Source organism: Engystomops pustulosus, chromosome 1, assembly GCF_040894005.1.
Source record: "Engystomops pustulosus chromosome 1, aEngPut4.maternal, whole genome shotgun sequence".
NCBI lineage: Eukaryota > Metazoa > Chordata > Amphibia > Anura > Leptodactylidae > Engystomops > Engystomops pustulosus.
The window spans coordinates 202,140,139-202,155,098 of record NC_092411.1 but is presented as its reverse complement, the minus strand read 5'-3'; positions in this window follow the sequence as shown (position 1 = coordinate 202,155,098).

The window sequence follows — 14,960 nt, the reverse complement described above, 5'->3', positions numbered from 1 at the left end:
CATACAGCCGCCTCGCTCCCAGTAACACAGCTACATACAGTCGTCTCATCCCTAGTAAAACAGCTACATACAGCCGCCTCATCCCCAGTAACACAGCTACATACAGCCGCCTCGCTCCCAGTAACACAGCTACATACAGCTGCCTCATCCCTAGTAACACAGCTACATACAGCCGCCTCATCCCCAGTAACACAGCTACATACAGCCGCCTCATCCCCAGCAACATACAGCCGCCTCATGTTCAGTAACACAGCTACATACAGCCGCCTCATCCTCAGTAGCACAGCTACATACAGCCGCTTCATCCCCAGTAACACAGCTACATACAGCCGCCTCGTCCCCAGTAACACAGCTACATACAGCCGCCTCATCCCCAGTAACACAGCTACATACAGCCGCCTCATCCCCAGTAACACAGCTACATACAGCCGCCTCATCCCCAATAACACAGCTACATACCGCCACCTCATCCCCAGTTACACAGCTACATACAGCCGCCTCATTCCCAGCAACACAGCTACATACAGCCGCCTCATCCTCAGTAACACAGCTAAATACAGCCGCCTCATCCTCAGTAACACAGCTACATACAGCCGCCTCAACCCTAGTAACACAGCTACATACAGCCGCCTCGCCGCCAGCAACACAGCTACATACAGCCGCCTCGCCCCCAGCAACACAGCTACATACAGCCGCCTCACCCTCAGTCGCACAGCTACATAGAGCCACCTCATCCCCAGGAACACAGCTGCATACAGCCGCCTCATCCCCAGTAACACAGCTACATACAGCCGCCTCATCCCCAGTAACACAGCTACGTACAGCCGCCTCATCCCTAATAACACAGCTACATACAGCCGCCTCGCCCCCAGTAACACAGCTACATACAGCCGCCTCATTCCCAGTAACACAGCTACATACAGCCGCCTCATCCCCAGCAACATACAGCCGCCTCATCTTCAGTAACACAGCTACATACTGCCGCCTCATCCTCAGTAGCAAAGCTACATACAGCCGCCTCATCCCCAGTAACACAGCTACATACAGCCGCCTCATCCCCAGTAACACAGCTACATACAGCCGCCTCGCTCCCAGTAACACAGCTACATACAGTCGTCTCATCCCTAGTAAAACAGCTACATACAGCCTCCTCATCCCCAGTAACACAGCTACAAACAGCCGCCTCGCTCCCAGTAACACAGCTACATACAGCTGCCTCATCCCTAGTAACACAGCTACATACAGCCGCCTCATCCCCAGTAACACAGCTACATACAGCCGCCTCATCCCCAGCAACATACAGCCGCCTCATGTTCAGTAACACAGCTACAAACAGCCGCCTCATCCTCAGTAGCACAGCTACATACAGCCGCTTCATCCCCAGTAACACAGCTACATACAGCCACCTCATCCCCAGTTACACCTCTACATACAGCCGCCTCATCCCCAGTAACACAGCTACATACAGCCGCCTCATCCCTAGTAACACAGCTACATACAGCCGCCTAGCTCCCAGTAACACAGCTACATACAGTCGCCTCATCCCTAGTAACACAGCTACATACAGCCGCCTCATCCCCAGTTACACAGCTACATACAGCCGCCTCATCCCCAGTAACACAGCTACATACAGCTGCCTCATCCCCAGCAACATACAGCCGCCTCATGTTCATTAACACAGCTACATACAGCCGCCTCATCCTCAGTAGCACAGCTACATACAGCCGCTTCATCCCCAGTAACACAGCTACATACAGCCACCTCATCCCCAGTTACACCTCTACATACAGCCGCCTCATCCCCAGTAACACAGCTACATACAGCCGCCTCATCCCCAGTAACACAGCTACATACAGCTGCCTAGCTCCCAGTAACACAGCTACATACAGTCGCCTCATCCCTAGTAACACAGCTACATACAGCCGCCTCATCCCCAGTTACACAGCTACATACAGCCGCCTCGCTCCCAGTAACACAGCTACAAACAGTCGTCTCATCCCTAGTAAAACAGCTACATACAGCCGCCTCATCCCCAGTAATACAGCTACATACAGCCGTCTTATCCCCAGTAACACAGCTACATACAGCCGCCTCATCCCCAGTAACACAGCTACATACAGTCGCCTCATCCCTGGTAACACAGCTACATACAGGCGCCTCGCCCCCAGTAACACAGCTACATACAGCTGCCTCGCCCCCAGTAACACAGCTACATACAGCCGCCTCATCCCTAATAACACAGCAACATACAGCCGCCTCATCCCCAGTAACACAGCTACATACAGCCGCCTCATCCCCAGTAACACAGCTACATACAGCCGCCTCATCCCCAGTAACACAGCTACATACAGCCGCCTCATCCTCAGTAACACAGCTACATACAGCCGCCTCATCCTCAGTAACACAGCTACATACAGCCGCCTCAACCCTAGTAACACAGCTACATACAGCTGCCTCGCCCCCAGCAACACAGCTACATACAGCCGCCTCGCCCCCAGCAACACAGCTACATACAGCCGCCTCACCCCCAGTAGCACAGCTACATACAGCCACCTCATCCCCAGGAACACAGCTGCATACAGCCACCTCATCCCCAGTGACACAGCTACATACAGCCGCCTAATCCCCAGTAACACAGCTACATACAGCCGCCTCATCCCCAGTAACACAGCTACATACAGCCGCCTCATCCCCAGTAACACAGCTACATACAGCCGCCTCATCCCCAGTAATACAGCTACATACAGCCGCCTCATCCCCAGTTACACCTCTACATACAGCCGCCTCATCCCCAGTAACACAGCTACATACAGCCGCCTCATCCTCAGTAACACAGCTACATACAGCCGCCTTATCCCCAGTAACACATCTTTATATCTACCTTCACCCCTACCAAATATGGAGTCGCATGTAACATACACCTCATCCCGCACAGCAACACACACACATTCACTATATAGAGCATATACATACACTCACCGGCCACTTTATTAGGTACACCTGTCCAACTGCTCGTTAACACTTAATTTCTAATCAGCCAATCACATGGCGGCAACTCAGTGCATTTAGGCATGTAGACATGGTCAAGACAATCTCCTACAGTTCAAACCGAGCATCAGTATGGGGAAGAAAGGTGATTTGAGTGCCTTTGAAGTGGCATGGTTGTTGGTGCCAGAATGGCTGGTCTGAGTATTTCAGAAACTGCTGATCTACTGGGATTTTCACGCACAACCATCTCTAGGGTTTACAGAGAATGGTCCGAAAAAGAAAAAACATCCAGTGAGCGGCAGTTCTGTGGGCGGAAATGTCTTGTTGATGCCAGAGGTCAGAGGAGAATGGGCAGACTGGTTCGAGCTGATAGAAAGGCAACAGTGACTCAAATCGCCACCCGTTATAACCAAGGTAGGCAGAAGAGAATCTCTGAACGCACAGTACGTCAAACTTTGAGGCAGATGGGCTACAGCAGCAGAAGACCACACCGGGTGCCACTCCTTTCAGCTAAGAACAGGAAACTGAGGCTACAATTTGCACAAGCTCATCGAAATTGGACAGTAGAAGATTGGAAAAAACGTTGCCTGGTCTGATGAGTCTCGATTTCTGCTGCGACATTCGGATGGTAGGGTCAGAATTTGGCGTCAACAACATGAAAGCATGGATCCATCCTGCCTTGTATCAATGGTTCAGGCTGGTGGTGGTGGTGTCATGGTGTGGGGAATATTTTCTTGGCACTCTTTGGGCCCCTTGGTACCAATTGAGCATTGTTGCAACGCCACAGCCTACCTGAGTATTGTTGCTGACCATGTCCATCCTTTTATGACCACAATGTACCCAACATCTGATGGCTACTTTCAGCAGGATAATGCGCCATGTCATAAAGCTGGAATCATCTCAGACTGGTTTCTTGAACGTGACAATGAGTTCACTGTACTCAAATGGCCTCCACAGTCACCAGATCTCAATCCAATAGAGCATCTTTGGGATGTGGTGGAACGGGAGATTCGCATCATGGATGTGCTGCCGACAAATCTGCGGCAACTGTGTGATGCCATCATGTCAATATGGACCAAAATCTCTGAGGAATGCTTCCAGCACCTTGTTGAATCTATGCCACGAAGAATTGAGACAGTTCTGAAGGCAAAACGGGGTCCAACCCGTTACTAGCATGGTGTACCTAATAAAGTGGCCGGTGAGTGTATATGTTTATATATTGTGTAAATGTGTGTATATGTATGTATGCATCTACTGCATATACGTGTATATACTGTGTAAATGTGTATATATGTGTATATACTGTGTATTTACCGTGTATGGGTACATTCACACGCGGTATGCCCGACATGCGGGCACCACCGTGTGCTGGAAAACAGCGCCGCGCGGTCCATAGAAAACAGCGCCGCACGGTCGCACACTGGCACAGAGCATGCGCTATCTTTTTTCACTGTACGGCGCTGATCGGTGCCACACATGTAGATCAGCAGTTTCTGAAATACTCAGACCAGCCCTTCTGGCACCAACAACCATGCCACGTTCAAAGGCACTCAAATCACCTTTCTTACCCATACTGATGCTCGTTTTGACCTGCAGGAGATTTTCTTGACCATGTCTACATGCCTAAATGCACTGAGTTGCCGCCATGTGATTTGCTGATTAGAAAGTGTTAACAAGCAGTTGGACAGGTGTACCTAATAAAGTGGCCAGTGAGTGTATACAGTAGATGCATTTTCCGTCGGAGGGAGCTGCGAAGGGCGGGTGCTTTTTTTTTCGGGCGAGGGGCAGCGGGGTTGCTTGTTCGGCCAAGGGGGGGGGGGGGGGGGCGGTGTTCGCGCGTGTGCTTTTTCCAGCAAGGGGGGGGGGGGAGGGAGTTGCAGAGGGCGTGTGCTTTTTGGTTTTGGGTGAGGTCGGTGGGAGTACTAGCATTGTAGCGGAGTTGCTTGTTCGGTCAGGGGGTGGTGGCTCGGCCATGCAGGTGGATGGGCGGGCATGGAGGCGGTCGACTGTGCTGAGGACGTGCGGCTCGGCCTTGCAGGGGGGTGGACGGGGGGCGGTAGGCTCGGACATGGAGACGGATGGGCGGGTGGGGAGGAGGTTACCTATGCCGTGGGGGCGAGCAGATGGAAGTTACCTGTGACGTGGGGCGGCCGGGCTTCAGGGAGGTGGCAGCAAAGGAGGGGAGCCGTGGGGGTGCAAACTGGCGGGGGCCCACAGGAGGGGCAAGATGGTGGGGGCCCAGGCTATAATCCGGCCCTGGGCAGGAGAGGGATGTGACAGTATGATGTACATGACACAGTGGCAGAGTAAGGCAGGAGAGGGATGTGACAATATGATGTACATGATACTGAGGTATAGTAAGGCAGGAGAGGGATGTGACAGTGTGATGTACATGACACTGAGGTATAGTAAGGCAGCAGAGGGATGTGACAGTATGATGTACATGACACTGAGGTATAGTAAGGCAGGAGAGGGATGTGACAGTATGATGTACTTGATACTGAGGTATATTAAGGCAGGAGAGGGATGTGACAGTATGATGTACATGATACTGAGGTATAGTAAGGCAGGAGAGGGATGTGACAATATGCTGTACATGACACGGAGGTATAGTAAGGCAGGAGAGGAATGTGACAGTATGATGTACATGATACTGAGGTATAGTAAGGCAGGAGAGGGATGTGACAGTATGATGTATATGACACTGAGGTATAGTAAGGCAGGAGAGGGATGTGACAGTATGATGTACATGACACTAAGGTATAGTAAAGCAGGAGAGGGATGTGACAGTATGATGTACATGATACTAAGGTATAGTAAGGCAGGAGAGGGATGTGGCAGTATGATGTACATGATACTAAGGTATAGTAAGGCAGGAGAGGGATGTGACAGCATGATGTACATGATAATAAGGTATTGTAAGGCAGGAGAGGGATGTGACAGTATGATGTACATGACACTGAGGTATAGTAAGGCAGGAGAGGGATGTGACAGTATGATGTAGATGACACTGAGGTATATTAAGGCAGGAGAGGGATGTGACAGTATGATGTGCATGTCACTGAGGTATAGTAAGGCAGGAGAGTGATGTGACGGTATGATGTACATGACACTGAGGTATATTAAGGCAGAAGAGGGATGTGACAGTATGATGTACATGATACTGAGGTATAGTAAGGCATGAGAGTGATGTGACAGTATGATGTACATGACACTGAGGTATAGTAAGGCAGATGAGGGATGTGACAGTATGATGTACATGACACTGAGGTATAGTAAGGCAGGGGAGGGATGTGACAGTATGATGTACATGATACTAAGGTATAGTAAGGCAGGAGAGGGATGTGGCAGTATGATGTACATGATACTAAGGTATAGTAAGGCAGGAGAGGGATGTGACAGCATGATGTACATGATAATAAGGTATTGTAAGGCAGGAGAGGGATGTGACAGTATGATGTACATGACACTGAGGTATAGTAAGGCAGGAGAGGGATGTGACAGTATGATGTAGATGACACTGAGGTATATTAAGGCAGGAGAGGGATGTGACAGTATGATGTGCATGTCACTGAGGTATAGTAAGGCAGGAGAGTGATGTGACGGTATGATGTACATGACACTGAGGTATATTAAGGCAGAAGAGGGATGTGACAGTATGATGTACATGATACTGAGGTATAGTAAGGCATGAGAGTGATGTGACAGTATGATGTACATGACACTGAGGTATAGTAAGGCAGATGAGGGATGTGACAGTATGATGTACATGACACTGAGGTATAGTAAGGCAGGGGAGGGATGTGACAGTATGATGTACATGATACTGAGGTATAGTAAGGCAGGAGAGGGATGTGACAGTATGATGTACATAACACTGAGGTATAGTAAGGCAGGAGATGGATGTGACAGTATGATGTACATGACACTGAGGTATAGCAAGGCAGGAGTTGGATGTGAAAGTATGATGTACATGACACTGAGGTATAGTAAGGCAGGAGAGGGATGTGACAGTATGATGTACATGACACTGAGGTATAATGATGCCGGGAGGGGCGGGAGAGGGATGTGACAGTATGATGTACATGACACTGAGGTATATTAAGGCAGGAGAGGGATGTGACATTATGATGGAGATGACACTGAGGTATAGTAAGGCAGGAGAGGGATGTGACAGTATGATGTAGATGACACTGAGGTATATTAAGGCAGGAGAAGGATGTGGCAGTATGATGTACATGATACTAAGGTATAGTAAAGCAGGAGAGGGATGTGACAGCATGATGTACATGATAATAAGGTATTGTAAGGCAGGAGAGGGATGTGACAGTATGATGTACATGACACTGAGGTATAGTAAGGCAGGAGAGGGATGTGACAGTATGATGTAGATGACACTGAGGTATATTAAGGCAGGAGAGGGATGTGACAGTATGATGTGCATGTCACTGAGGTATAGTAAGGCAGGAGAGTGATGTGACGGTATGATGTACATGACACTGAGGTATATTAAGGCAGAAGAGGGATGTGACAGTATGATGTACATGATACTGAGGTATAGTAAGGCATGAGAGTGATGTGACAGTAGGATGTACATGACACTGAGGTATAGTAAGGCAGATGAGGGATGTGACAGTATGATGTACATGACACTGAGGTATAGTAAGGCAGGGGAGGGATGTGACAGTATGATGTACATGATACTGAGGTATAGTAAGGCAGGAGAGGGATGTGACAGTATGATGTACATAACACTGAGGTATAGTAAGGCAGGAGATGGATGTGACAGTATGATGTACATGACACTGAGGTATAGCAAGGCAGGAGTTGGATGTGAAAGTATGATGTACATGACACTGAGGTATAGTAAGGCAGGAGAGGGATGTGACAGTATGATGTACATGACACTGAGTTATAATGATGCCGGGAGGGGCGGGAGAGGGATGTGACAGTATGATGTACATGACACTGAGGTATATTAAGGCAGGAGAGGGATGTGACAGTATGATGGAGATGACACTGAGGAATAGTAAGGCAGGAGAGGGATGTGACAGTATGATGTAGATGACACTGAGGTATATTAAGGCAGGAGAGGGATGTGACAGTATGATGTATATGACACTGAGGTATAGTAAGGCAGGGGGGATGTGACAGTGATGTATATGACACTGAGGTATAGTAAGGCAGGAGAGGGATGTGACAGTATGATGTACATTACACTGAGGTATAGTAAGGCAGGAGATGGATGTGACAGTATGATGTACATGACACTGAGGTATAGCAAGGCAGGAGTTGGATGTGAAAGTATGATGTACATGACACTGAGGTATAGTAAGGCAGGAGAGGGATGTGACAGTATGATGTACATGACACTGAGGTATAATGATGCCGGGAGGGGCGGGAGAGGGATGTGACAGTATGATGTACATGACACTGAGGTATATTAAGGCAGGAGAGGGATGTGACAGTATGATGGAGATGACACTGAGGTATAGTAAGGCAGGAGAGGGATGTGACAGTATGATGTAGATGACACTGAGGTATATTAAGGCAGGAGAGGGATGTGACAGTATGATGTATATGACACTGAGGTATAGTAAGGCAGGGGGGATGTGACAGTGATGTATATGACACTGAGGTATAGTAAGGCAGGAGAGGGATGTGACAGTATGATGTACATGATACTGAGGTATAGTCAGGCAGGAGAGGGATATGACAGTATGATGTACATGTACTAAGGTATAGTAAGGCAGGAGAGGGATGTGACAGTATGATGTACATGATACTGAGGTATAGTAAGGCAGGAGAGGGATGTGACAGTATGATGTACATGACACTGAGGTATAGTGAGGCAGAAGAGAGATGTCAAAGTATGATGTACATGATACTGAGGTATAGTAAGTCAGGAGAGGGATGTGACAGTATGATGTACATGATACTGAGGTATAGTAAGGCAGGAGAGGGATGTTACAGTATGATGTACATGTACTAAGGTATAGTAAGGCAGGAGAGGGATGTGACAGTCTGATGTACATGATACTGCGGTATAGTAAGGCAGGAGAGGGATGTGACAGTATGATGTACATGACACTGAGGTATAGTGAGGCAGGAGAGGGATGTGACAGTATGATGTACATGATACTGATGTATAGTAAGGCAGGCGAGGGATGTGACAGTATGATGTACATGACACTGCGGTATAGTAAGGCAGGAGAGGGATGTGACAGTAAGATGTACATGATACTGAGGTATAGTAAGGCAGGAGATGGATGTGATAGTATGATGTACATGATACTGATGTATAGTAAGGCAGGAGAGGGATGTGACAGTATGATGTACATGACACTGAGGTATAGTAAGGCAGGAGAGGGATGTGACAGTATGATGTAAATGATACTGAGGTATAGTAAGGCAGGAGAGGGATGTGATAGTATGATGTACATGATACTGATTTATAGTAAGGCAGGAGAGTTTGTGACAGTATGATGTACATGACACTGAGGTATAGTAAGTCAGGAGAGGGATGTGACAGTATGATGTACATGATACTGAGGTATAGTAAGGCAGGAGAAGGATGTGACAGTATGATGTACATGTACTAAGGTATAGTAAGGCAGGAGAGGGATGTGACAGTATGATGTACATGATACTGAGGTATAGTAAGACAGGAGAGGGATGTGACAGTATGATGTACATGACACTGAGGTATAGTGAGGCTGGAGAGGGATGTGACAGTATGATGTACATGATACTGATGTATAGTAAGGCAGGAGAGGGATGTGACAGTATGATGTACATGATACTGAGGTATAGTAAGGCAGGAGAGGGATGTGGCAGTAAGATGTACATGATACTGATGTATAGTAAGGCAGGAGAGGGATGTGATAGTATGATGTACATGACACTGAGGTATAGTAAGGCAGGGGGGATGTGACAGTATGATGTACATGACACTGAGGTATAGTAAGGCAGCAGAGGGATGTGACAGTATGATGTACATTACACTGAGGTATATTAAGGCAGGAGAGGGATGTGACAGTATGATGTACATGACACTCAGGTATAGTAAGTCAGGAGAGGGATGTGACAGTATGATGTACATGATACTGAGGTATAGTAAGTCAGGAGAGGGATGTAACAGTATGATGTACATGACACAGTGGTATAGGGATGTGACAGAGGGATGTGACAGTATGATGTACATGATACTGAGGTATAGTAAGGCAGGGGGGATGTGACAATGATGTATATGACACTGAGGTATAGTAAGGCAGGAGAGGGATGTGACAGTATGATGTACATGACACTGAGGTATAGTAAGGCAGGAGAGGGATGTGACAGTATGATGTACATGATACTGATGTATAGTAAGGCAGGAGAGGGATGTGACAGTATGATGTACATGACACTGAGGTATAGTGAGGCAGGAGAGGGATGTGACAGTATGATGTACATGATACTGATGTATAGTAAGGCAGGAGAGGGATGTGACAGTATGATGTACATGATACTGAGGTATTGTAAGGCAGGAGAGGGATGTGACAGTATGATGTACATGATACTGAGGTATAGTAAGGCAGGAGATGGATGTGATAGTATGATGTACATGATACTGATGTATAGTAAGGCAGGAGAGGGATGTGATAATATGATGTATATGACACTGAGGTATAGTAAGGCAGGAGAGGGATGTGATAGTATGATGTACATGATACTGAGGTATAGTAAGGCAGGAGAGGGATATGATTGTATGATGTACATGATACTGAGGTATAGTAAGGCAGGATGGTGATGTGACAGTATGTTGTACATGATACTAAGGTATAGTAAGGCAGGAGAGGGATGTGACAGTATGATGTACATGATACTAAGGTATAGTAAGGCAGGAGAGGGATGTGACAGTATGATGTACATAACACTGAGGTATAATAAGGCAGGAGAGGGATGTGACAGTATGATGTACATGACACTGAGGTATAGCAAGGCAGGAGGGGGATGTGACAGTATGATGTACATGATACTGATGTATAGTAAGGCAGGGGGGATGTGACAGTATAATGTACATGACACTGAGGTATAGTAAGGCAGCAGAGGGATGTGACAGTATGATGTACATGACACTGAGGTTTAGTAAGGCAGGAGAGGGATGTGACAGTATGATGTACATTACACTGAGGTATATTAAGGCAGGAGAGGGATGTGACAGTATGATGTACATGACACTAAGGTATAGTAAGGCAGGAGAGGGATGTGACAGTATGATGTACATTACACTGAGGTATAGTAAGGCTGGAGAGGGATGTGACAGTATGATGTACATGATACTGATGTATAGTAAGGCAGGAGAGGGATGTGACAGTATGATGTACATGTACTAAGGTATAGTAAGGCAGGAGAGGGATGTGACAGTATGATGTACATGACACAGTGGCAGAGTAAGGCAGGAGAGGGATGTGACAATATGATGTACATGATACTGAGGTATAGTAAGGCAGGAGAGGGATGTGACAGTGTGATGTACATGACACTGAGGTATAGTAAGGCAGCAGAGGGATGTGACAGTATGATGTACATGACACTGAGGTATAGTAAGGCAGGAGAGGGATGTGACAGTATGATGTACTTGATACTGAGGTATATTAAGGCAGGAGAGGGATGTGACAGTATGATGTACATGATACTGAGGTAAAGTAAGGCAGGAGAGGGATGTGACAATATGCTGTACATGACACGGAGGTATAGTAAGGCAGGAGAGGAATGTGACAGTATGATGTACATGATACTGAGGTATAGTAAGGCAGGAGAGGGATGTGACAGTATGATGTATATGACACTGAGGTATAGTAAGGCAGGAGAGGGATGTGACAGTATGATGTACATGACACTAAGGTATAGTAAAGCAGGAGAGGGATGTGACAGTATGATGTACATGATAATAAGGTATAGTAAGGCAGGAGAGGGATGTGGCAGTATGATGTACATGATACTAAGGTATAGTAAGGCAGGAGAGGGATGTGACAGCATGATGTACATGATAATAAGGTATTGTAAGGCAGGAGAGGGATGTGACAGTATGATGTACATGACACTGAGGTATAGTAAGGCAGGAGAGGGATGTGACAGTATGATGTAGATGACACTGAGGTATATTAAGGCAGGAGAGGGATGTGACAGTATGATGTGCATGTCACTGAGGTATAGTAAGGCAGGAGAGTGATGTGACGGTATGATGTACATGACACTGAGGTATATTAAGGCAGAAGAGGGATGTGACAGTATGATGTACATGATACTGAGGTATAGTAAGGCATGAGAGTGATGTGACAGTATGATGTACATGACACTGAGGTATAGTAAGGCAGATGAGGGATGTGACAGTATGATGTACATGACACTGAGGTATAGTAAGGCAGGGGAGGGATGTGACAGTATGATGTACATGATACTGAGGTATAGTAAGGCAGGAGAGGGATGTGACAGTATGATGTACATAACACTGAGGTATAGTAAGGCAGGAGATGGATGTGACAGTATGATGTACATGACACTGAGGTATAGCAAGGCAGGAATTGGATGTGAAAGTATGATGTACATGACACTGAGGTATAGTAAGGCAGGAGAGGGATGTGACAGTATGATGTACATGACACTGAGGTATAATGATGCCGGGAGGGGCGGGAGAGGGATGTGACAGTATGATGTACATGACACTGAGGTATATTAAGGCAGGAGAGGGATGTGACATTATGATGGAGATGACACTGAGGTATAGTAAGGCAGGAGAGGGATGTGACAGTATGATGTAGATGACACTGAGGTATATTAAGGCAGGAGAGGGATGTGACAGTATGATGTATATGACACTGAGGTATAGTAAGGCAGGGGGGATGTGACAGTGATGTATATGACACTGAGGTATAGTAAGGCAGGAGAGGGATGTGACAGTAAGATGTACATAACACTGAGGTATAGTAAGGCAGGAGATGGATGTGACAGTATGATGTACATGACACTGAGGTATAGCAAGGCAGGAGTTGGATGTGAAAGTATGATGTACATGACACTGAGGTATAGTAAGGCAGGAGAGGGATGTGACAGTATGATGTATATGACACTGAGGTATAGTAAGGCAGGAGAGGGATGTGACAGTATGATGTACATGACACTAAGGTATAGTAAGGCAGGAGAGGGATGTGACAGTATGATGTACATGATACTAAGGTATTGTAAGGCAGGAGAGGGATATGACAATATGCTGTACATGACACTGAGGTATAGTAAGGCAGGAGAGGGATGTGACAGTATGATGTATTTGACACTGAGGTATAGTAAGGCAGGAGAGGGATGTGACAGTATGATGTACATGATACTAAGGTATAGTAAGGCAGGAGAGGGATGTGGCAGTATGATGTACATGATACTAAGGTATAGTAAGGCAGGAGAGGGATGTGACAGCATGATGTACATGATAATAAGGTATTGTAAGGCAGGAGAGGGATGTGACAGTATGATGTACATGACACTGAGGTATAGTAAGGCAGGAGAGGGATGTGACAGTATGATGTAGATGACACTGAGGTATATTAAGGCAGGAGAGGGATGTGACAGTATGATGTGCATGTCACTGAGGTATAGTAAGGCAGGAGAGTGATGTGACGGTATGATGTACATGACACTGAGGTATATTAAGGCAGAAGAGGGATGTGACAGTATGATGTACATGATACTGAGGTATAGTAAGGCATGAGAGTGATGTGACAGTATGATGTACATGACACTGAGGTATAGTAAGGCAGATGAGGGATGTGACAGTATGATGTACATGACACTGAGGTATAGTAAGGCAGGGGAGGGATGTGACAGTATGATGTACATGATACTGAGGTATAGTAAGGCAGGAGAGGGATGTGACAGTATGATGTACATAACACTGAGGTATAGTAAGGCAGGAGATGGATGTGACAGTATGATGTACATGACACTGAGGTATAGCAAGGCAGGAGTTGGATGTGAAAGTATGATGTACATGACACTGAGGTATAGTAAGGCAGGAGAGGGATGTGACAGTATGATGTACATGACACTGAGTTATAATGATGCCGGGAGGGGCGGGAGAGGGATGTGACAGTATGATGTACATGACACTGAGGTATATTAAGGCAGGAGAGGGATGTGACAGTATGATGGAGATGACACTGAGGAATAGTAAGGCAGGAGAGGGATGTGACAGTATGATGTAGATGACACTGAGGTATATTAAGGCAGGAGAGGGATGTGACAGTATGATGTATATGACACTGAGGTATAGTAAGGCAGGGGGGATGTGACAGTGATGTATATGACACTGAGGTATAGTAAGGCAGGAGAGGGATGTGACAGTATGATGTACATTACACTGAGGTATAGTAAGGCAGGAGATGGATGTGACAGTATGATGTACATGACACTGAGGTATAGCAAGGCAGGGGTTGGATGTGAAAGTATGATGTACATGACACTGAGGTATAGTAAGGCAGGAGAGGGATGTGACAGTATGATGTACATGACACTGAGGTATAATGATGCCGGGAGGGGCGGGAGAGGGATGTGACAGTATGATGTACATGACACTGAGGTATATTAAGGCAGGAGAGGGATGTGACAGTATGATGGAGATGACACTGAGGTATAGTAAGGCAGGAGAGGGATGTGACAGTATGATGTAGATGACACTGAGGTATATTAAGGCAGGAGAGGGATGTGACAGTATGATGTATATGACACTGAGGTATAGTAAGGCAGGGGGGATGTGACAGTGATGTATATGACACTGAGGTATAGTAAGGCAGGAGAGGGATGTGACAGTATGATGTACATGATACTGAGGTATAGTCAGGCAGGAGAGGGATGTGACAGTATGATGTACATGTACTAAGGTATAGTAAGGCAGGAGAGGGATGTGACAGTATGATGTACATGATACTGAGGTATAG